Genomic DNA, 22,297 nt, shown 5'->3' with positions numbered 1-22,297 from the left:
ACTAAGTCTCAGGAGGGGTGAGAGTGATCGGAAGCCCACAATGAGCACACACAGTAATGAACCACAAATTACTCTTAGACAAGTGTGTATGAAAAATATCTATACATTTATTGTCTGCCGGAACAACAGACACCATGCAACATAAGTTACCACACAGTATCCTTATACTAAATAACATATACATTATGTTTCCTAACGCAACACTGCAGTAAAACACATCCAAAACCTGTAAAGAGAGGGTTGAGTTAACGCACTAGGAGCATTAGACAAGTCTTTAGTGTTGTTCCCTAACTTTCGAGTCCATTTCTAAGAAGTGGGTAACCTTGTGCTCAACAGTACAGTTTTGCGTAAAAGCGCACGATTGCGCAGATGAAACAAAAAGCATGTTTTCTCGGTAGGGCTGTAGAAAGTCAGAAAGGGGCTTGAGCGATGAAGAATTTGTTCCCACTATTTGAGTTGGATTTGCCCATGACAGAAGAGCAGTTTTCAAAAGGTGAAATAATCTAGGGAGCACAGGCTAACCCAGATAAGATCAATTACCTTAAGGGGGTATTTGTGTGTAAAAGGGATCAGTTGTGCCAGGGAGCCACCAGTAAGTGATGCAAGTACTCACCGACCCTTGGCACATTCTGGACCAAACTTGCCAGTTTAGTCAAGGTCGCTAGTAGGTTCAAGTCCTGCAGTTTTGCTGCACTCCGACTGTCAGCGGCTGTTGGATAGAACGATCATCTTTGACGGGACCGTTGCCTTTTCTCAACTTCTGAAAGAGGTATGAAGAAAGTTCTGTTGCAGCATGCTTCAGGGCACAGGAGAGCAGAAGATAAAGGCACCAACAGCTATCATCAACAACAGGTAGTGATGCAAGAATCACAAACGAGGGCACCATTACGCACTCTCCTAATTTGCGACCTAGAGGAGGTAAGCCTGTGAAATTTTGCGGGAGATGGCACAGGACCACAAGCATGCGACATCCAAAGTCTCGGGCTTCCACTCCAGATGGCAATGATTCTGCAGGATACCCTGAGGTAGAGTTGGAAAGTTGACTTCTGAATGGGCTCATTTGGTGGGCAGGCAGGGGATGCTGAGAAATGTTGTTCCCACTACTCCAAAGGGGCAAAGTGCCTTGGCAGGACTTCTTGACGGAGTAAGAATGCAGGGGTCCGACGGGACAGCAGTGCGTGAAGGGTATCAAAACCTTCCAAAGCATCTTTGGTGGTTTCACAAGTCTGTTTCTTCATGCAGGAGACATGACTTCTTCTGTACTTCAGTGAGAACGCAGGTGATTGACCTGGAATGGATGCAGAGCCCCTTCTCTTATACAAGATTAGCTTTGCACCAAAATCGAGGACTTCCAATAGAAGATCTGCTCTCATGCAGTCATCCCAGTTGTGGACCAATCACGGTCCATGGTGGTCCCGGTCATTCAGGCACTCCAGACATCCTGGCACCAGTAGTGTGGATTGGGACCAGACAGTCCCAACCCGCTTCTTGGGCACACACACGCGATAGGAAGAAGTCGGCCAAAGAGATTGATTTTTGGGGGAGGCTGCATGCCCAAACAAGGAAAACTTCCTGGTCTGCGTGATTCTCAATCACGAGTATCAATGCTAATCATTCTGCAGCCTGTGCTGAATAATGAGATGATATTCATGCACTAATAGGCACTCACATATCTCAATTTGCTGTGTGCTTCATCACATCAAAACTTGTGTATCTCTGCCCGTTGTTTTGATCGATTCTCGATGAACCGTCAATGAAGCCATCATAGAATTATTCATGATTCGCACAGTCATGTATTGGCTCTCCTTCAGTGACTGGCTCTGCTATGAACATAGCTGGATTCACTATTTTGCATCCGACTATTTTAATCGAAGGATTCAATATGATCACTTCATAAGCAGAAGCTCTCTGAGATGTTAGCGTGCTCTTCGGTTTCTCTAGAATAGCAAATAGCGAGTGCTCAACGTACAACGTCATTGAGCATCCCATTATAATGGTAGTAGCCTTCTCGATGGCGAACGCTGCGGCAGTTCAACTTTGTTCAGACGGGAAATGGCCCCTCATCGCTGGGTCCAGATTCCCACTATAATATGCTAGGGGCTTGTACCCCAATGTGGTTCTCTGTGTGAGCACTGCCGTCATGACGCTGCCATTCGTGTGTGAGAACAGGTAGAATTCCCCTGCATAATTGGGAATCCCTAAAACTGGTGCTGTGCAAATGGCTCTTTTGAGTTTGGAAAATCCTTCCTCCATGATTTCAGACCATTCAATCTTTTCTTTTGTCACTTGTGCCTACTTTAGGGCCTGAAGCAAAGGCTTGGTGTACGAACTGTATTCGAAAACCCATGCTCTGACGCAATTGCAAAGGCCTAAGAAACTCTGCATCTGCTTTACCGTGTGTGGCTTGGCTGTGTTCAGTATGGCTTCAGCTCTTACTGGGGTAACTCTTTTCCCTGATGTGAGATTAGCTGACCTATGTATAGCACTTCTTGTTGACAATATTATAACTTCTCTTTGTCAACCTTATATCCTTTCTCAGCCAATATAGTCAATAGCTGAACAAAATGTGTCTGTAATGCTCCTCTGTCGTACTGCAAATTAAGATGTCATCCACATATTACAAGACAACACTCTATAGTGCAATATTGCTCAGGTCCATCTGCAGTACTCTGTTAAAAATAGAAGTAGACTAACAGTACCCCTAGGGTAGCCTCGTGCTTTTCAGACACATCTGTCTGACGGTAAATGATGTCAGATCTTGTGAGTCTTTGTGCAATGGGATTGAGCAAAATGCATTTTTCAAGTCAATCACTCAACAGGTATATTACATATGATTGTAGCCGGGTTTGGGACTAAATGGAACTTGGCTTCAACAATATAATTTATCGGACCCGGATCTTGAATTAGCCTCGGAGTCCCTCTCTTTGATTTCTCGATAGGGTAAACTGCATAATTGCATGAAGATTCTGACGTCACAAAGATGCCCTGCTAGATCATAGCCGAAAATGTCTTAAAAACTCCTTCATCTGCCTCCCTGGACATGGGATATTGTTGTGCTTTTGGAAGAATTGCTCCTGGCTTCAGTTTAATTTTAACTTCTCCGACCCCTTTCAATAAGCCTACATCATAGGGGCCTGTGGTCCACACTGAGACAGGCACCTGGGCCATGTCTTCCTCGAAATATTCAGGACGGTTCTGTGCCAGCATCATTCTCTGAGGCACTTCTCTTATGATCATTTTTTCCCAAAAAGTGAGGTTTACCTCAACTGCTGTTTCTCCCTCATCTGCTTGCTCATCGAACAGATCCTCATCAGTGACAGTCAATCTGTATCCTTCCTCAATGGCGATTACTGTGCACCATTGACAGCCTTCATCATCACAACCATCAATTAAAGCCATTTTCCCTCGTATTACAGCTGTGTGTATCACTAAGGGAAATATTTGTCCCTTTTCCTCGTGCATAGGTATCCTTGGCCTTAATAGAAATTCATCTGGAGTCCTCATGGTTTTCTCAGCAAGGCCTAGAAGCCCTGCCATTAGCACACATATTCCATACACAAATATTTCGTGCTCTAATGGTACAGCCATCATAGCTGTGTGTCCTGCATATGCTCTAATCATTTCACATACATTCAAATAGTGCATTCCTGCAGTTGAACACACTATGCCCTCCTCTGTGAACGAGATTGTCATGTTTAGCTTTGTCATTAGATCTCGATCCAAAATATTTACTGGGGTTTGTCACAAATATAACAAAGGTACATTCATCTCACATTCTCCTATAGAGACTGGAAGTGTGTTTGTAAAAGGAACACGACTTGTAGCTCCTGTGAAACTCAGAGTATTTATAGCATCACCGGACAAGGAAAGTTTACCTTCACGTATACACAAACGTGTTGCACCCGTGTCAACTAGGAAGGAATATCCTTTATCCCCTACAACGACATCTGTCCTTCGTTGCTGGTAAGGGTCTGGTGTCACTGATAGGATAAGACACATCGGGGTTCCCAGTGAGCTGTCATAGTCCATATCTAATTTTGCCTCACCTTGTGTGAATGGACTTCCCCCATCACCAGTGTTAACCCTCATTCCAGGGTTCGCAGCCTGCTCTGTACTTGCTGTCTGTGACAGTTGCATCAGTGACTGTTGAGACTGTCCCTGCAGAAAATTAATTGAATTCTTGGGTTGCAAGCTTTGCTGTGCTCCTGGCGTTTGCTGTTGCACCATGTGATTCTGTGCAACTCCATATCCCCTCCAGCAGTAAAAACACAGGTGGATTCACCATACCTGCTCCTGTTCCTTGGCCCTTTTGCATCATGCATTGACTCCTGCATGTGCGTGATAGATGCCCTGTCATTCCACACAACCAACATAATGGTGGTGGTCTGATCATTTGTCCATTTGAAATATCTTGGTTGCCGTTTTGCATATTTTGAAAACCTCCTTGATTACTTTGAAAACCTTCCTGATTACTCTGCCATCCTCTTCGTCTATATCCTCTTCCCTTGGCAAAAAACCCTGTATTGCCCTGATTATTCTGCTGTGGATTATTGGCTTGATGCATGTTTGATCCATCTGTGCTAGTTATCATTGCTCCTTTATGGGCATATTTGGACAATTTCTTCTGCTCTAATTTTTTCCTCTTCACCCTTTCGTGCAGCTTCCTTTTTGCGATTCTTTTCTTGCAGCAGCCTGCAATAGAGTGCAATGGTCAGCTGTATTTCTGACCACGGTTTGGCCTTGATTCCTACCAATTTCTTGAGCTTTTTCTGTACCTGCTGTGGCAGCCCTTGGCACAATGTATGGTAGGACATAGATTTCCCCCAAGATTCCTGAGTCTCGAGTACCCACGCGTCTTGGAAATTCTGGATGTAAATCAAAGTGTCCTCTGACTCCATCATTTTACGTGTCATTATAGGTCCCATGTCGGAGGTATCCAGGTATAGCAATCATAACACTTTCTATACCGCAGCTCTGCAATTGTTAAATGAGCTCCGTCTTGTGCAGTATTAACTGTGGCCACACCAGGGTAGCCTTCCCGTGTCCACACATCGTCTGCTCTATCACCAAGTATGGCGATTAAGAGACCTTTGATATCCCCTATAGCTAAAGTGTTCCCTCCCGTAATTTTTTCTAGCTCGTGTGTCCATTTTCCGTCTCCTCATGTCAGCATTGGAAGCTTATTTTTCAGGTTTTCCCAATCCATGTGTGGCCATGGAATATACTGTGGTCTTGCTCCTCCTTTCTTGAGCAACGGAAATTGGGACGCATAGCCCTCTCTCTCTTCTCTCATTGTTCTTCTGTCTATTGCAGGAGTAATATTCCTGCATCGCTGCCTACCTGGCAATGCCCTTAGCCGGCTCACTTAGGGTGGTAGAGACACCCCCCTATGACCGTGAGATACTTCTTCGTGTCGGTCTGACTGTGTGGCTGATCCTGATGCCCTCACTTCAGTCTCACTAGTTTCGGATCATCTTATCCCTTTCCACCTTGATAATCATTTTTCTTTCTCCTTTCCCTCATGCTCCTCTCTCTCGGTGTCAGACATTGGGCCTCATCACGAGTTGGGCAGTAATGGAAGTCCCCATTCCCCACTGAGCCCATTCGGGAATGCCCCATTCCCCAGTGGGCTCAATGGGGAATTTTCGTGCTCATACCGCCGGCGGATTTCCCGCCGGCGGTATGAGTGTGAATTTTCGGCAGATTTCCACACAGCTCAGAGCTGGGGAGAAATCTGCTGAAGCCCTGATTTGGTGGACCCTTAAATCCGGCGGTAATAGCGCTACCACCGGATTTAAGGGTTACCACCAAACTCATGATGAGGCCCATTGTCTGCCCCCAACTCATGCAACTTCTTGCGTCCTCATTGTTTCTACTTATTTCCAGCCTATCTAGGGACAGTTCTCTATTCCCACTACTTCGAGAGACGTCCTCAGTATCGTAAAGCTGATTGCTCTCCAGGCACTCGTCTTCCCCCTCCCCTTGGGGTACTTGTTCTAGCCCCATTTCATCATATATTCTATCGATCATCTCTTCGATGCTTCTGGTGTGAAAGTCATACTCGATATTAGCCCTAGACATGCCTGGTACTGAATCGCACTCACAAAAGAATTCTTCTATATCTTCCCCAGTCTACTACTGGCTCAGGTTTTTTAACCTCTCTTTCCAGATATTTGAGATTGCGTGCTCTCTGTCTTCGCTTACGTTCTACATCGTCATCAAACTCTGTGCACTTCCTCACTTCTTCCTGACCCTATCTTATTCCTCTTTCTTTGCGTCTCTACGTTCATTTGCGCTTCGGATTTCCTCATCCCTTCATCTCTTTATTCTTTTCTCTCATAGCCTTTGTTCTTCCTCTATCCTTTGCTGCTCCTGTCTGTCTTGATCGTCTGCTACTCTCTGTTTACGATCGTGTTGCCTTTCTTGCTCTTCACGATATAACTGTTCTCATCTCTGTCAATCTATTCTTTCATCTCTCAATCCTTTTTCTTTTTCCTTCTTCACTCTCTGTACATCATCTAGCTTCTCTTTTTGTTTCACGTCATCAATGCATTTGCCATCGAGTTTCAATAAAATCTGACCTCCTATCCATTTGTTCTGTGTCAGTGCTATCTACTCATTTCTATCCTCATTCCCTTTCCATCTTTTGCTTTTCCACTCTGTGTCGAGAGATGTACTTGCTTGTGCGTGGTCTTTTCTCTCTTTCTCGCATCTCTCCTTGTCCCTCAGGACTTTGGAGGTGATATCTCTATCTCTATCTTTGTCTGGATTTTCATCGCCACTTTGCGTAGGTGACTCATATGCCGGGTTGCTATACCCCATGGCTGCTTTAAGTTCTCTTAACGGGTATTACCCTTCATCTTTACTGTCTTCAGTTTTTGTTTCAGATGCGGCGGGTGGCGCTGAGGGTATTTCACCCCACTCTGTGCAGACATTAAGTATCCAATCTACTGGCGGCTCCTCCTCTTTATCCTGTTGGTACATTTTCCACAACTCTAGACTAGCTAGGTGTTTGTCTAACTTTTTACCAGTGTATGTGGCATGCAAATATGTCATCATTTGTTGCAAGACCCTTTTAGATAAGGATCCACCCTGGGCCCAAGGCATAAACATTTTGTGGGCGGTTCCTTTAACCCATTCTGCACTGTACTTTTTCAGCTTAGGTGCGTGTTTTGGCAACTGTTTGCACAGGTGTACTAATGAAGTCATGTCTTCCATATTTAACTTTGTTCACTTTCACTGTATACAACACTTGTTAATGTCTACCGTCACTTAACAACTTCCAATAATATGAGCGAGCACCAATCATCCCAAGCTCCAATCCCGTTTTTTCCACAAAAATGTATATCTTCTATTTTACAAAAAAAAACCATCAGGTTGTACTCTACAGCATTTCAAGTATCCAATTGCATATTTTTTATACTAGTTCCTCGTAGGAAAAATTTCGACCTATGACGTCACAACTAATAACACATAAGACAGACGTTAACAGACTAGATGAACTCCAGCTGGTCAAATGTACCTCTGCCTCTAATATTACCCCGACATGGAGTTTAAACGTATCCCTTTCACAGGCGTCTTTAACCACCGTGATGACCTATTTGTTCCTCTTCATTCAGGACTATGGATACAAGTTTCTTCTAGCCGCTATAGTAAAGCGTAGGAATTAGGCGAATCCTCTCTCTTCTCGGTGTCAAGTTGCTGTTTCCATAGGAAGAGCACTTACTTTTACCATAACTGTTTCCATAGGAAGAGCACTTTTTGGGCAGCTAATAACTTCGCTCTCCATGGACGAATCCTTACCAAAATTTGCAAAAAGTATATGGGCTACTCTGTATTTGTTCGTAAAGTTTGGTGAGGATTCGTCCAGGGGGGGTAAAGTTATAAGGGGGTCCCAAAACATCTTTTTTTCCCATAGACTGAATGGGGGAAAACTTTGCGCATGGCTACAGGCCAAACCGCTGGATGGTTTTTCACCAAAATTGCGGCAGGGGCTTGGTCCCGATAGCGTGCTTTTGTATATTTGGTGACAATCCATGTGGTACTTTTCTTTAAAATGAACAAAAAGTAGGTCTTAAAAAATTAGTGATATCTATGTCTGCTCCGCGGTCACACTTCCCTGTTGGCTCCGCGGACAAGATATCAATTGGCTAAGGGGCTGGCGTCATGACCGTGGACACGCAATGTCTCTGCCGATTGGCTGCCGCAAGCTGTGATCTGCATCAGATGGTTTGGATGCGCCTGACATCTTGGATCCGCCAATAGCGGAGCGACAACCAGCACAAACATGCTTTATTTATAAAACTTGTTTGCTATGTCATAGAGCGTTGGGAAAAGTTCAGAGAGTAAGACATGGGTGATCAATGCATTTGTTCTGGCGGTCGGTCTTCATGATGTATTTTCTATGGCCACTTTGTACGCACAGAAAATGAAGGGTCCAATAACGGTAGTATTTCAGTCCATGCAGTGCAAAGGCAACTTGTAACTGTTGTAAGGACAAGCGTGGTGTTAGCGACCATTGAAATTGACAACATGCCGTAATTGCATTACTTTTCCTATTGGTATTGTATTCATTAGTACGCCGCCATGGGTGTGACATGCTACGGTGGTTGTGGCCAGGGCCTAGAGTCTTGGATGCATGGCCGGCGAGCCGTGTTCTGCATCAGATTGTTTGGAAAGATTGGAAAGAAAGGTTCAGACAGTAAGATATGGGTGATCAATGCGTCTGTTCTGGCGGTCGGTCTTCATGATGTATTTTCTATGGCCACTTTGTACGCACAAAAAATGAGGGGTCGAGTAACGGTAGTATTTCAGTCCATGCAGTGCAAAGGCAACTTGTAACTGTTGTAAGGACACGCGTGGTGTTAGCGACCATTGAAATTTACAACATGCCATAATTGCATTACTTTTCCTATGAGTATTGTATTCATTATTATGCTGCCATGGGTGTGACATGCTACGGTGGTTGTGGCCAGGGCCTAGAGTCTTGGATGCATGGCCGTCAGCAGAAGGCCAAAGGCCTGACTTCCAAGACTGTAGGCCCTGGCCACAACCACCGCAGCATGTCACACCCATGAATACACTCGTAGTATTGCATATTGATTGCCTGGTTGTAGGAAGTGTGTACACTAGTTATAAGCCCTGGACGTCCAAGCCACTGCACATCTATCCCATGTAATATCTATGGACATACACCTAGGAGTGCCAGAAGCACTGAAGGATACCACACCTATAGAAAAACCCCAACTGCCACACATCGCTGAGGTGGTTGTGGGGAGACCCTGCATTCTTGGGTGCATGGCCAAAGGCCATGCACCCAACAACAAAGTTATAACCTCTTCACTTACAAGCCAACATGGGTTTTATCTAGTGCGGTGGTTGTGGCCAAGATGTATAATTTTGTGTGCATGGTTGCAGGCTGTATGACTGCGCACAACCACTGCAGCTTATCAAATTTATACTACACACCCACACAATCGATCATGTATCTGGCAGGTGTGGCCAGCTCCCAGAGTTTTGGGTACAAATTCAGTACATGCTACATTTACAATGTTTCCTTCTATGGGTGTGCTACTGATTTTTACGCAACCATGGGTGTAATACGCTGCAGTGATTGTGGGCAGAGCCTACAGTCTTGGATGCATGGCCGTAGGTCGTAGGCCGGGCGCCATACTTCCAAGACTGTAGGCCCTGGCCACAGCCACTGCAGCATGTCACAGCAATGGGTACACTGTAGTATTCATTATTGATCAGATGGTTGTGGGGAGTGTGTACAGTCTAGGATGCATGGCCAAAGGTTATGCGCCCAAGAAAAAACTTCTTAGCACTGGAGTTATAAGCCACTTCACATCCATATATTGAAATGTATGGACATACCCCAAGATTTTAGGCCCTGCCCACAATCACTGAAGCATTTCACAGCTACAGAGATACCCCTAGTATTGAACATCACTCAGGTGGCTGTGGGGAGGTTCTGCAGTCATGTGTGCATGGCTGGGTCCATGCACCTGTAGAGTATTTTGTGTAGATTTGGGGCCTAGCAGTATTTTTTTACCGCCAAAAATAAAGTAATTCAGCAATACTCACTCCTTGCATTCAGATTGGATTTGGTATTATAGTAATAGAGTGGATATGCATTATTCCAGTACACAGATACATTTAGTTGGTATGCATTTCGTTGTGGTATAGTGATGAGCATAATTTCTTTGTTTTATTTGTGGCTCCAACATACAGAACCACTTTCTTTTGTTTAGATTGTTCTTGTGATCTCTAGAGGCCTCAGGCTTCTACATTATTCAAGAACACCACATTTTCATATGGAATGCCACTTTTGGCTGTTATCACTGATTTATCTACACCAGTGAGGTATGCTTCCATAAAGTGTTCACAATAACATGTGGTATAATCACTAATTTATTTACATTAGTGAAACTATTTCCAGAGGCCTCTCTTTCTACTGACTCATATACGTCCAGCAAACTATTTCATTATGTTCCACCCAGAAATCACACACACATATATACACTGAGTGGAACCATGCACACAGCTATTTATAATTGCTCATAACATTACTTTATCTGCATAGAAACTTGGCGCTTTAAGCATCATTACCTCTATGGCATAATATTTTTTTTAGACACCAAATGAACCATAAACAAGAATACTCTTAGGCAGACTGTGTTATCACAATTTCATTTTAAAATGATACATTACCATTCGTGAGACAATCCTCTTCTGAAATAAAAACATGAGAAAGACAAAATGCAAGAACACTACGAATTTCATTTCATATTTGCACAAGAGAGAGAAAAATTACATTGTTTGTTTTGCCTTCAGGTGGCAACATTAAAATATGTCATTTGAACACAGTGAAAAGCTATCGCTACACTGCCTGTCTAAAATAGGGCTCATGCAAATACCGCACCCTCACTTTCATACAAGATAATTACCAGCGAACTGTAGCTGTTTAGCACGCGAACTCCCCGGACTGGTTGCTTTCTTTAAATGGCTCAAGGGTTTCCTTCAAAGCACCCTAGCGAGGACATGCAGTTCTGATCTGCGGTCTCTCAAGCCGGTGCTTATCGACTGGAATCTTCAGTCTGGGAAAGTCAGCAATGGACTGGGACGGCACCTCTCAATCAGGAAATCCCACAGAAACTCCAGCCAGGTATTCCTCGGAGCTGTGTAAAATGTCCTCTGCCTTTCTTCCTCCCCGAAATGTACCAAGAGACCTCTGTTACAGCCCTTCAGGTGACGTGTCACCAATGAAAATGCACAATAATCTATCCTCCTCTTTTAACAATGGCTTGGCTTATACGGTTTAGAAACTGTATCTACTCATTTCCTGGCATGCAGATTTCGCATCCAGCTAACACAGTGAACAGAGAAAAAAAAAATGAATCCAGGTGCACGTTTAAATGACTTTCAGAGCCTGTTTTTTTCCACCTCATTTTGCACTGGAGAACACATTATGATGTTAATAAATTAAGATCATGTTAGTACTGTTAATTTTATTAGTTCATTAATCCTCTAATGTGTCTCCTGCAACAGAGGCATTTCAGGAGAAAAAAAAATGGTGCAATTGCTTGTACCGCATTATAGCAATACATTAATCCCATGCAATGGTGCTGTGCTCCCAAAACACGTTAAATAATCCTACACCCCCAACAGCACAGTTATATGTACTGTAGTTACAAGCCACAATGGGTGTGATATGATGTGATACTGCATCAGTGAGGCAGCTGTGGGGAGGGGCTGCAGTTATGGGTGCATGGCCAAAGACCATGCCCCCAAATGCACATTTGTATATAGTGTTATATGCCCCAATGGATGTCATATGGTGTGGTAGTAGTGGCCAGGATGTGGAGTATTTCAACAAAGTAATACGCACTACAGTTGTAAGCACCTATGGATTTTATATACTGTAAACCCATTCATCGATAAATCTATGGCCTCACACTCATGTCTGTAGCCTTTGGCTACAAACTACTGCAGCATATCACAGCTATAGGTACACGTGTACTATGCAACATCATTGAGATGGCTGTGGGGAGGGCATAGCGTTTTGGGAGCATGGCCGAAGGCTGTGCTCCCAAAACCAACTTTGTACATAGTGAAATTACAAGGCACAATGGTTCCAATATGCTGTGGTGTTTCTGCCCTGGACCCAGAGTGTTGCCTGCATGTCCAAAGCCCATGCACCCTAGACTGAAGTCATAAGCAGTGGGGTTATAAGTGAATATGGTTGTGGTGTAATGCGGTAGTTGTGTACACGTCCTAGCGTCTTGGCTGCATGGCTGCAGATGATGGTCCCAAAAGTTAAGTTAAAAGTAGTTAATTTACAAGAACCATGGTTTTGATATGCAGCGATGGTTGTGGGTAGGAACTATACTCTTTGTACCTTGGTGGTAAGACGTAGGTGGTAGGTTACACAACAAAGATGGAAGGGCCAGCCTACAGCCACATCAGCATATTGCTACCATAGATTTGACGTGTAGGTTTGCATTTGTACAAAATGACTGCTAATATACTTACGCCTTACTTTGTTCAGAAACCATATATGTTTAAAATGCCTTTAGTACTTGGCGGAAGTATCCTTTGTTCGTTTCTGTGATAAAAGAAAAAGGTATGTTAGTTTTTGTATTTTATGAAAACTTACTACATTGCATAATAGACAGTTAACCTTTTTTTTACCCTCATATTTAGTTTACAAACCAGTGTACTATGAATTCTGCTCAGTTTCTGTGTTTGCTTTTCTAATCCTTGAGTCTGGGGAAATAAAAATCCTTGTTGGATTAAAAAAAACCTTTTTTGCTATGGTACTAACTACTTCCTTCTTTCCTTTGAGTGCTTCCTTCTTCTTTCTGATCAATGTTATGTTTGTTGCCTTGCTGCCGATTTTTGACAACAGTTAGATACCTGTAGGCATATTCCAACTGTTTGTAGTCTTTCACCTAATTTTTAGGTGATCTTGAAATACACATTATTTATTAAATTTTGGCTTTAAGAAAATGAAATACGCATTTGTAAGATTAGCTGGCAAGCTCTGCTTTAGAGTAATGGTGCTATCATTACATTCAAACCATCCACATTTCTTTTTAATGTATGCTGTGTAGTGACCTGCATTGGTTGTAGCTCCTGCATGGTAGATAATACCTATTGTTGTAAACGTTTTCTTTCCAAGTGACACTTGACCGTGTGTGAATCCAGTCAGTTTGCAGTTGTTTTTAGTACCATCTGCATTATAACATAGAAGCACAAGTATTATGTAGGCACTAAGTGATTGTATCAGTAAGGTGGAGCGATTGTCTGAATTGCAAATAGTACATAATATGCCATGGTTTGCATTCTGTACAAGTTGCTGAAATGGAATAGATTCACAATTAGGTACGTAAACATACAAAAATCGCTCATTTGGAATTTGTTCCTGTATCACATTGCTACAGAGAGTGCATGTATGTTTCCACATGTACGAAATCTGGAAGATTTCATTTACATGTATGCTTTTGTTTTCCAATACTAGTAGTAAGTACATTAGAAATTCTTGTGGATTTTCTTGTGAGTTTATAGTGAATCACACCATTCTAGCACAGGGGTCCAATTCTTGCCTTATTCCATGCACACTGTACGTGTTGTCAGGATTGTTTGTTACGTTTCTATGAAGCACTAATATTTGCAAACACAATTGGTCTGTACTGTGTAAGTAAATATTGTTAACAATTGGTGGCAATTGAAAGAGCATATTCATTGCTACATTTGCATAGCAACTTACCCCAGTTTCATTTGCAAATTTGAATGGACCAGCTAGTTCTGCATCTGAGTGCATTTTTCAGAGTTTCTGTTTCTTCTTTGAAGACGTACCTGGTTCACATTCTCTAATAGGTTCTTCTTTGTTTGTGGTAATTGATGAAGCTTTAGCTTCTTTTGTTTTCTTTGAGGGATTTGCTGTTCGATTCTGTTGCATTTCTGTTTGATTTAGTTTTCTTTTACCATGTTTTACTTTATCTGGAACAGGATATTGTTTCAGATGGGGGTGTACAGTGAACGCAGTCTATTGTATTCTACAATGCAAGGAATATCAGCTTTGACTTTACTTGCATCAAAGTTCATTAGCAATAGACCGTCAAGTGTACGTAAGCGTGATAATGCTACGTAGCTCATGCCTTCTTTAATCTATCAATGCTTTGTCTAGGGTAAGACCTTGGGATTTATAAATGGCAACTGCATATGCAAGAGTTAGAGAAAATTGCTCTCTACGTACATACATGTCTTTGAAGAGAAGGAATCTAGCAATTGAGCGCCCTATCCTTTTCACTTCTGAAAGTTTATCAAAGTGAATATTGACAAACTGAATATTGCTATCACGTGGGTATGATTGAAAGCCAACAACTGTACCCAGTGCTCCATTAACTAGCCCTTGCTCGATGTCAAGATTACATTTAAGCATTATTCTACAAATAATGTTAATATATTTTCCAACCCAGCTGTGTTGGATATTTAATTTTCGAAACTACTTAGTCTTGTTGTGGCTTGCTCACACATGGGTACTGTCATACCATGTATGTCTAGTTTGTCTGTAGCCCTAATTTCCATTATTGGTTGCATTTCTTTATTTAACATTGTTTCGTTGAATTTGAAACAGCTTGCAAGAGTTGGCATTAAGGCCATACAATTAACATTTTTGAGCACTAATTGTTCCAGAACATCAGTTGCACATGCATTATCGCCATAAAGTGCATGAATGTGCTGCTTTTTCAATACAGCTTGTGCTTCTTGCGATAATACACCAACTCTAATACTTTTTAAGATGTTGGCATAAGTGAGATTGCTGCATGTTCTCAGTTAATTCTCTGTATTGGAAATGTTGCCAAAGGTTAACATTAACTATGCTGCCAACAGTTTTCAAGGCAGAGTTTGTGGCCTAAGGTTTTAAAAATCGGTTCATCTTTCACTGGTGTCAATTGTAGAAGATCTCCGAAAACGATAATGTGTTTCCCTGCAAAGAGTTCTTTGTTATTACTTTTAAGTACTTCTTGCAATCTGAGATGAATGAAAGCCAACATTAGATTGGAGACCATGCTCACTTCATCTATTAGTAGCATTTTCATTTGTTTCAATACTCTATGTAATTCCATTGCAGCTTCTGCAGAAAGTTTGTAGTAGTCTAATTTATTTTGATGCTCTACTGGTGGCAATAGTAATCGGTGTAAAGTCACACCACGTATGTTGTAGGGAGCTAAACCTGTGAGGGCTGTTACAACAGCTGACAGTTTGATGTTTGTCAATTGTTGAAGGAACTTGCTGATAATTTTGATTAAGAATGTTTTCCCTGATCCAGCTTCACCACTGACGTACAGCAGTATAGGTTTGTAATTTTGGCAGGTACATTCTTTATTTTCGTGTTGTACGCCATGCCCAATTTGTTTTGTTACGTCTTCAAAAATGGTGCACTGATCATTGATAAGTTTTGCTTGTTGTACAGTTAAGTCTTCTGTATCTTCTTGATACTGATACATGGTGTTTTCTACTTCTGCCATAGCAACTTCAGCCTCATTTGCTATTAGTGGTTGTCCTAATGGTTCTTGACTTCCTGTTACAGAAGGCTGACTACTGTCGGAAGAGTCTTTATCTAGTTGGGCCTGAATTTCTTATTCCTGTTGCTGCTCATTGTGTAACATTGTTTTGTACTGTGTAAAGTTCACATTGGTGATAGTGCTTTCATTTGCTTTGAAAGCATCTTCATAGCACTCATAATTATCCAGTATGTCTTGCTCTTTTCTCCATGGTTTGAAAAGTTGTAACAGAGACATGTAATATAGTTCTTTCTGTTGAGGAGTTTTTAATGACAATTTCACATGATTAATTAAGCTTTGTTTGTTAAGTTTCACTAAGCTCCCTTCACAATTGGTTACTCTATATCTACGTTTGCTTTCATCGCTATGTGGTATAGACACATGCTTTTCAGAGTGGTAGTCCTGTTCGGATAGTATCCGGTAAATTATTTTTTAGAATGTCTTGGCTGTTGGGATCATTTCTGGCAATTGTTTCTATGTCCTCATATGATTTTAGCACTCTTTTTCTAGATTTTGCAGGACCAAGACTGAGCCATACTATGTTGTCTGACAAAGCAGTGCCGTTAAACGATCTGCTGCTTCATAGGCCCCCCATTTTTATGTCTAGGCTGTACAATTTCTGTGATAATGTTTTGTCTGATGCTAGGTCATCCCAAAGGTCTTGAAGCTCTGTTTTTTGCTGCTTTTGTTAAGTAGGCTGTAACATATCGTGCAAAAGCAGTTGAATTGTCTGCAATGTACTGCACTGTTTGCATTCCATAATAGGGCAATGATTGCATTGTAATCATTGATATATTTTGATTCTTCACTTCTTTTCATGTAATACGTGTTTTTAGGTGATTTACCTTTACCACTATGTCGAACTGAAGACATGAAGTTGTTTACTTCACCTGTTTCTGTAACTGGTCTAGGGAAACCAAAGCAGCATTTGGTGTAGTATTTATCTTTGTTTTTGTATTTATGGCAACAATATTTGCCACCTTTGTGTCTTTGAAATTGTAAAATCTGCCCATGCAGCTCACTATGTGTCTGTTGTGAAGGGATTTCACATGTGACATATTTTTGGATAAACTGCAAAACAGTGCTAGCACTGTCGTGTCCAAATTTCGGTGCACCTTTGATCCATAACAGCATGTCAATATGTGGTGCTCCTCTCGCTTGATATTCTTTTCTCCAAAAGACGTGTTGCACTTCTCCAAGGGGAGGAACAGTTTTATTGCAAATAAAGTGTAGCATTGCAATGAAACGATGATGGAAATATCTTGAGACATTAACTGCATCTAGAGGGCAAAGTTCTCCAGGTGTTAATATATCTATGTTGTTTTTGTTGCTGTTTGCTATGCATAGGAACTCATGTAAATCTTCCCATGCATATTCTGCACAACTTAGGGTAACAAACCAGGTTGGTGGTCCAAGGTTTCTGATCATGCAACCCATGTCTCTGTGCCGTCTAAACCAGTATTCCTTTGTACCATACATGTTTGCAAACAAATTTGTTATACTTGATTGTAAAACCTCATCTTTTTCTTCTACTTTTTGTATTAACTGCATAGCTGACATATTTTGAAAGTGCGTTCCATATTTAAGAATGTGTGCAACTCTATAACATAGTGTTGCTAATTCACTTTCATGGAGTAGGTGGAATATGTATTCCACATTTTGTCTAAATCGGGGATCTTGCGAATACATTCGTAATGAGCGGTATTCTGATGCCACAATCTGAGTGGGTCTATCATCGTATCTCCCACCTTTGCCAGTAGAAAATAGCAGTGGAAAAGCATGTGCTTCGATACTTTTTTCCCAAATACTCATTAGTGACACTTTGGTTTGTCGCATTTGGTAAGTTTCTAGTGTATCATCTAAGTTTTCATTGGAATGCAATGGATGAATTGTGTAATGGTCCAAAAGAGTGGATACTGTAGCTGGAACCAGAAGTTCGAATTGTCCAGTTTCTGATGGCTCTTGAATTATTTCAGTTGTTTGCCTTAAGCTTTCATCAATATGTATTTCCTTGTAGTACTCATTATTGTCTTTCAGATATTGCAATGCTTGTCTTACTTTGTGTAAGTCCACTAATTGTTGCCAAATTTTTTTGTCCTTTGTTGGTACTCCATTTACCGAGACTATTAAAGAATGCTCTATTGAACGTTCCACTCCTAGAGTGTGCACATTTTCTGTTAGATCTAATGGCAAGTAAACTACTTTGCCACGTATGCCTTTCACCAATTCAGAGGAAGGTAAATTTGCTGTTTTTGGATAAAGGCGTATACTTGCTTGAAATGGGTGAACTGTTTGAATTATTATGCTCTCATACAGATTGAGCTGTTGCAGGATTTTTGGTAATGGAAACAATTCCAAATTATTTGTAATTTCATGTGAAGGAGTGTGGTTGTTGTCTAATTTTGCAGTACTGTAACTGCAACATAATAGGCGTTCAGTTATTTCATATTTGCTTTCAGCTAAAAGGTACAAAGCTATTTCAAACATTTAGTCATTGTTTTCTATTTTGTATGCTATGTCCACATTTTTTGTGTTCCTTTTGTAAAACCTTCTGCGGCAACATACACACACATGGTTTGGTACTTCAGCCGATGACCGTTTACATTTTAGTATTTCTTTTCTGTATGTGTGTAATAGAAGGTTCCTATGTTTATAATTGTCGCTACTATGCTCTAAAACTGTTGCATTTTCTATGTGACTCTCACTTCCAAAATACTTTTTCTGAATACGGTCCATTTCTTCTTGTAAGTATTTGGGTGAACCATGCAGAAGAGTGGTATTTAAATTGCCTAATTCTGAAGCAGGACTTTTTGCATAGTATATTTTTTACACTAAGGGGGTAATTCATAGAATTCAGCGCACAAGTGGTGCACGCGGCTGGCGCACAGTGTGCGCGTGCGAATCCCTGCGCCAGCCGCGTGCGCTAAAATCCATTTCCGCGCACAGCGTATTCATGGATTCCAGCCACCAAAACCAGCCGTGGCGCACAGTGGCGCAGCGACCCTGCAGCAGCGCCAGTTACGCCCCCAAGAACGCCTCTCGCGCAGGGAAAAGCCATCAATATAGCCAATCCAGCGCAAAGAGTTGCGCTAACCCTGTACCAGCACGGCAAGCGGGCTACGTGTATCACTGGGGTGCGCGGAAAGTACCTCACGCGATTGGCCCCGTGCGAGCAGGGTACGCGTATTTCAGGGGTGCGGGGGAAGTTCCACACGCGATTTCTGCAGGGTACGCGTATCTCAGGGGTGCGCGGGAAGTGCCACACGCGATTTCAGCAGGGTATGTGTATTTCAGGGGTGCGCGGGAATTTCCACACGCGATTGGGCCCGTGCGAGCAGGGTACGCGTATCTCAGGGGTGCGCGGGAAGTGCCACACGCGATTTCAGCAGGGTACGTGTATTTCAGGGGTGCACGGGAAATTCCACACGCGATTTCATCATGGTACTTGTATTTTGGGGTGCGGGGGAAGTTTCCACGCGACATCAGCAGGGCACGTGTATTTCAGGGGTGCGCGGGAAGTTCCACACGCGATTGGGCCCGTGCGAGCAGGGTACGTGTATTACAGGGGTGCGCGGGGAGCACCACACGTGAATTGCACGTGTGGGTCCTCCCAGGTGTTCCCTCTACACCCTCCACGGACCCTGCAGGTGGCTCACACCACAGGGGCCTACCCTGCACATGTCCTGCAGGCACACCATCCACCATGGCCATGACCCCCAGCCAACCCACATGTCAACTTGCACTACTGCCCACCAACGCATGTCCCCCTGCACCCCCAGTCACAGGGGCACCCTCCACCAGGCCCCCACCCATGTCTCCCAGCACCCCCACCCCCCAGCAGTGCAGGGGCACCCACCACCAGGCCCCCACCCATGTCTCCCAGCACCCCCACCCCCCAGCCACCAGGGGCACCCACCACCAGGCCCCCACCCATGTCTCCCAGCACCCCCCCCAGCAGTGCAGGGGCAGACTCCACCAGGCCCCCACCCATGTCCAACTCATGTCTCCCACCACCCCCACCCCCCCAGCACTGTGGGGCACCTGCCAGCAGGCCCCCACCCATGTCCAACTCATGTTCCCAACCACACCCACCCACCAGCACTGTGGGGCACCCACCACCAGGTCCCCACCCATGTCTCCCAGCACCCCAACCCCCCAGCAGTGCAGGGGCAGCCTCCACCAGGCCCCCACCCATGTCTCCCAGCACCCCCACCCCCCATCCACCAGGGGCAGCCCCCACCAGGCCCCCACCCATGTCTCCCACCACCCCCACCCCCCAGCCACCAGGGGCAGCCTCCACCAGGCCCCCACCCATGTCTCCCACCACCCCCACCCCCCAGCACTGTGGGGCACCCACCACCAGGCCCCCACCCATGTCTCCCAGCACCCCCACCCCCAGCAGTGCAGGGGCAGCCTCCACCAGGCCCCCACCCATGTCCAACTCATGCCTCCCACCAACCCCACCCCCCAGCACTGTGGGGCACCTGCCAGCAGGCCCCCACCCATGTCCAACTCATGTTCCCCACCACCCCCAGCCCCCAGCACTGTGGGGCACCTGCCAGCAGGCCCCCACCCATGTCTCCCAGCACCCCCACCCCCCAGCCACCAGGGGCAGCCTCCACCAGGCCCCCACCCATGTCTCCCACCACCCCACCCCCCAGCAGTGCAGGGGCAGCCTCCATCAGGCCCCCACCCATGTCTCCCACCACCCCCACCCCCCCCGTCACCAGGGCAGCCTCCACCAGGCCCCCACCCATGTCTCCCAGCACCCCCACCCCCCAGCCACCAGGGGCACCCACCACCAGGCCCCCACCCATGTCTCCCACCACCCCCACCCCCCCAGCAGTGCAGGGGCACCTGCCAGCAGGCCCCCACCCATGTCCAACTCATGTTCCCCACCACCCCCACCCCCCAGCACTGTGGGGCACCTGCCAGCAGGCCCCCACCCATGTCCAACTCATGTTCCCCACCACCCCCACCCCCCAGCACTGTGGGGCACCTGCCAGCAGGCCCCCACCCATGTCCAACCCATGTTCCCCACCACCCCCACCCCCCAGCACTGTGGGGCACCTGCCAGCAGGCCCCCACCCATGTCCGACTCATGTTCCCCAGCACCCCCACCCCCCAGAACTGTGGGGCACCTGCCAGCAGGCCCCCACCCATGTCCAACTCATGTTCCCCACCACCCCCACCCCCAGCACTGTGGGGCACCCACCACCAGGCCCCCACCCATGTCTCCCAGCACCCCCACCCCCCAGCACTGTGGGGCAGCCTCCACCAGGCCCCCACATATGTCTCCCACCAACCCCACTCCCCAGCCACCAGGGGCAGCCTCCACCAGGCCCCCACCCATGTCTCCCAGCACCCCCACCCCCCAGCCACCAGGGGCACCCACCATCAGGCCCCCACCCATGTCTCCCACCACCACCACCCCCCAGCAGTGCAGGGGCAGCCTCCACCAGGCCCCCACCCATGTCTCCCAGCACCCCCACCCCCCAGCAGTGCAGGGGCAGCCTCCACCAGGCCCCCACCCATGTCTCCCAGCACCCCCACTCCCCAGCCACCAGGGGCAGCCTCCACCAGGCCCCCACCCATGTCTCCCAGCACCCCCACCCTCCAGCCACCAGGGCAGCCTCCACCAGGCCCCCACCCATGTCTCCCACCACCCCACCCCCCCAGTCACCAGGGGCAGCCTCCACCAGGCCCCCACCCATGACTCCCAGCACCCCCACCCCCCAGCCACCAGGGGCAGCCTCCACCAGGCCCCCACCCATGTCTCCCACCACCCCCACCCCCCAGTCACCAGGGGCAGCCTCCACCAGGCCCCCACCCATGTCTCCCAGCACCCCCACCCCCCCAGGCACCAGGGGCAGCCTCCACCAGGCCCCCACCCATGTCTCCCACCACCCCCCCAGCAGTGCAGGGGCACCTGCCAGCAGGCCCCCACCCATGTCCAACTCATGTTCCCCACCACCCTCACCCCCCAGCACTGTGGGGCACCTGGCAGCAGGCCCCCACCCATGTCCAACTCATGTTCCCCACCACCCCCACCCCCCAGCACTGTGGGGCACCTGCCAGCAGGCCCCCACCCATGTCCAATTCATGTTCCCCACCACCCTCACCCCCCAGCACTGTGGGGCATCTGCCAGCAGACCCCACCCATGTCCAACTCATGTTCCCCACCACCCCCACCCCCCAGCACTGATGGGCACCTGCCAGCAGGCCCCCACCCATGTCCAACTCATGTTCCCCACCACCCCCACCCCCCAGCACTGTGGGGCACCTGCCAGCAGGCCCCCACCCATGTCCAACTCATGTTCCCCAGCACCCCCACCCCCCAGCACTGTGGGGCACCTGCCAGCAGGCCCCCACCCATGTGCAACTCATGTTCCCCAGCCAACATGTCATCACAATCTAAATCCCTGGTCCCTATGGTCAGCCTCCAAATCCAAAACACCCACCCGAGTATTGCATCCCCCCACTCATAATTTGCAATTACATCACAGAACACCAATTGCAAGTTCCGAAACAAACACATTTCCCTCACATACACCCAATGGGTGTCAGTGAATCTCAAAACACATATCATGAAATGCATGAAACCAATGAGATACCACACATTGAAGTTCACCAAAAAATATATGTATTAAAGGAAACATAAATAGAATAAAAAATGAAGAAACAGAAATGTGAATGCACAAAAATTAAAAGAAGAATGTCCGTGA

Source organism: Ambystoma mexicanum, chromosome 9 (assembly GCF_040938575.1).
Source record: "Ambystoma mexicanum isolate Mex_15411 chromosome 9, UKY_AmexF1_1, whole genome shotgun sequence".
Taxonomy (NCBI): Eukaryota; Metazoa; Chordata; class Amphibia; order Caudata; family Ambystomatidae; genus Ambystoma; species Ambystoma mexicanum.
This window is presented reverse-complemented; position numbering follows the sequence as displayed.